Source organism: Dama dama, chromosome X (genome assembly GCF_033118175.1).
Source record: "Dama dama isolate Ldn47 chromosome X, ASM3311817v1, whole genome shotgun sequence".
In the NCBI taxonomy this organism is placed as follows: domain Eukaryota; kingdom Metazoa; phylum Chordata; class Mammalia; order Artiodactyla; family Cervidae; genus Dama; species Dama dama.
In genome coordinates this window covers 79,507,923-79,511,498 of record NC_083714.1, presented here as the reverse complement: position 1 = coordinate 79,511,498, position 3,576 = coordinate 79,507,923, and positions in this window count along the sequence as shown.

The following is a 3,576-nucleotide window of genomic DNA, read 5'->3' as shown; positions in this document are numbered from 1 at the left end:
TGCTCTTGAAAAGTGCCGATTTGTATTTGACATCATGTATGGATGTGAGACTTGGACCATAAAGAAGGCTGAACATCAAAGAATTGATGCTTTTGAATTGTGCTGGAGAAGACTCTTGAGCGTCCCTTGAACTGCAAGGAGATCAAACCAGTCAATCCTCAAGGAGATCAACCCTGAACATTCATAGGAAGGACTGATGTCCAAGTGGAAGCTCCAAGACTTTGGCCACCTGATGTGAAGGGCCGCCTCACTGGAAACAACCCTGATGCTGGGAAAGATTGAGGGCAGGAGGAGAAGGGGGTGACAGAGGATGAGATGGCTGATTGGCAATACTGATTCAATGGGCATGAGTTTGAGCAAACTCCGGGAGGTAGTGAAGGGCAGAGGAGTCCTCTGGTGTGCTGCAGTCCCTGCGGTCACAAAGAGTTAGACATGACTGAGTGACTGAAGAACAACTGCAAATATTTATGGCTAGGCTACTGAAGTCCAAATTTGCTTTAGACTATCACCAGTTTCTAATTAAACACAGGTTTAGAGTACTTCTCTATGCTATTTAACTTTTTAAAAAGAGATCAAGTATGATTCGTTTATTGAAGCAACTTTTGTGTTTAATTTTATTATAAGGAAGTAGATAATTATTTTGCTCTAAAGGCTTCATATCAGTAGTTATTGATTTTTACCTTATTTTATTTTTGCTGAAGCTCTTTGATCATTCAAAGAATCTGCTTAAATTTGAAGGGAAAATGCTAAAAGCCTTTAAATTTAAAAATATACTCTCCTGATCTTCAAGTCATAGTCAGTTTTATAGGGCCTAAGTCCTGTATTTCAAAGCACTCTGCAATGGGTTTGAAATGCTTCTAGCTCTTAATATCTCTCCTGGTTCTCTGCTTCCTTAAATACATCCCAATGTTTCTGGACATCCCCAATACCAATGAGCTTTTCTAAATTGATATAGGTCAGTGAAAGGACATATGTGTAAGGGAAAAATAAGATTTGCCTATGGAGATCTCAGTTTTTAGAAGAGCAAATGTTAAAATTTGAGTTAGCAGACCTGCTTTCTAGTCCTTGGCCAAAATTTTACTCTATTTGGCAAGTCACTTTCCCCTTCAGGGTCATAGTTTCTCTATAAATAAAATGATTTACTGAACTAGAATATGTCTAAAGTCTCTTCCACTTCCATTAGATGAATTTTCATGACTGACAGTAAAAGATACAATTCTTCCCATCAGTCTAAGTGAGTGATGTCAAAGAACCTGCACATGCTAATTGTTTCATTATGTTACAAGGCTCTTGTAGCAAAATATCATGGAAAACCACTTGTCTAAGTATTCTTCTGGTTGTCAACTTTAGATTCTGCACAAGGCCTTTTAGAGTACTTGGTTGATGTATATCATCACCCACACAGTGACATTTCAAAAAATGTAACCAGGAGTTATTCTCATTAGAATCACCTGGGATGAATGTTGTACAGTTCCATTCCAACCTGCTGTAAATAATAATATCCTGAGTGGATGAGGACTGGAAATTTGTACCTTATCAACATCTTCAGCTGGTTCTAATGCTCACTAAGGTTTGAGAATTGTGGAATACAATGTTAGAGTCACTCAAGAATATGTCAGATACAGGGAGAAGTAGAATAATTGTGCTTTGAAAACAGTGCTTGATGAAGTGGTAATAGTGTGGGTGAGGAGGTAGCACACTTAGCATAATAAAAACAAATACCTGCCTACAGAACATCAAAAGCAACTGAAGAACATAGTAGACTTGAAACTAAGCACAAGATTACATGAGAATTAATCTTCAGAGGGGAAAAGTGAAATGTAAACATTTGACATTTTTTTAAAAAATCACTCAAGTTAGAGATATTGTACATGTAGAGAGTACAATTAGTAACATCTTTAAGCTGTCCTGATTTTATTAAAAGGACCACTCACTACTTTTCCCCAAAAACCAAGAGTGTGACACTGGAATTGGAATTTTCCCTTTGGAAGGTGGAATTTCTCTGAATGGTTTAAAAGCCAAATCATCAAGAGCTTCTCTGTACCTGAGATGCCAAAGCTGGCAGGACAAATAGTGTAAAGAAAACTAGAGGAAAAGGAAAATGTGAGAAAGAATATGGAAAATAACAGATGAGTCAGGGAAAGGAACTAATCAAAGAGAGTTTATAGAAATAAAAACAGAAGGTAAGGAATGTAAAATAGAGACTGGGATTGAATAAAGCTTGAAAGGTGAAAGAAGAAAACTAGGTAAATGGCTTTCAGAGGAGAACTCTAACTTATCACATGAAAGGAAAAATAGTTTGATTCTGTATCTAATATAGAATAGAGTCCACTGAAGATCTTCATGCTCATACAAATGACTTTCTCCTTGAAGTTGAAAGCTGGTTTCAAGGTTGTTCCCACCTTAAAATATCTTTAAGAACTGGCCTTTTTAAAAAGAAAAACATTCAAATACCTTTGCACATAGTTGGTTATATATTAATTTGCCAAAAAGACAAATTCTTAACCGTGGGTAACAGTGTTAGCTTTAGGTATAGTGATAGGCTCTACTTTGTGATTCAAGGTTAAAGGGTTCCCACTCAGAACCTTATTCTTTACTAGCCTGGCATGAAATTCCCAGGGAAGAGTCATTCCAGTTCATTAGCTTCATCTCAATATTCTCTGTTAAAATGCAAGCATCATTCCTGGAAGAGGTAACATATTAACCAGTTCACACCATTAACATGTATTAGTTTTCTCATATTAGCTCTAATGGGTTTCTTTGGAACAAGGCCCGGAGCAAATGGGATAAATTCTCATAAGTTTAGAATTTGTCAGGGGAGGTGGAGAAAATGGTCACAAGGGCATACGGTATTAGAAAAAAATGTAAGAACAGAGTTTTTATAATATTCCATTTAAAGTTGACCTGGGAAGTGTTGGTGAAGGCAAGGAGAAATTGAAGGGGAAGGTATGAAATGGACTCCTCAGAAGTCAGTATTCATGGACTGGATGTATAAGGTGAAGGAAAAGTGTTGGAAAAAGGTATAGACACAAGAAGGTATTTTGGGATGGGAAGATGGGTTGGATGTAGTAAAAGCTCTGAAGACCATACTCTTGGTAAGACCTCTCTGAAGCTCAGTTTTCTCATTTGTTAAGATAAGGGGAATGGACTAGATAATATCAAAACTCCTTCAGAGGATAACATTCTTGGATTTTTACTTCACAGTGTGATCCAGGGCCTTCAGTTCCTGGTAAAGTTGAGTTCCTAATGTACATATTGTTAACAAGCACTCTGATTGGGAGTGTGAAACAAATGAAAGATTTGAATAATAGCTTGCTGGCTGGTCTGTCTGTTGGTGAAAGACCAATGAATCACACATTGGTTTTGCATTATGGAAGGAAATACATTCTAATAGGGTTAAATGCCTATAGATAGGTTTTAATAACTAGAAAGAAGGTATCACGAGTTTTTGCAGTTTTAACTTCCTTTCAGAGAATGGCATTGATGAGAAGTAATGTCTCTCCCTGGGCAGACAGTCAAGAAAAGATTAACAAATTTTCAGTCTGTTGATAATTTACCAAGATATATTGAACCTAA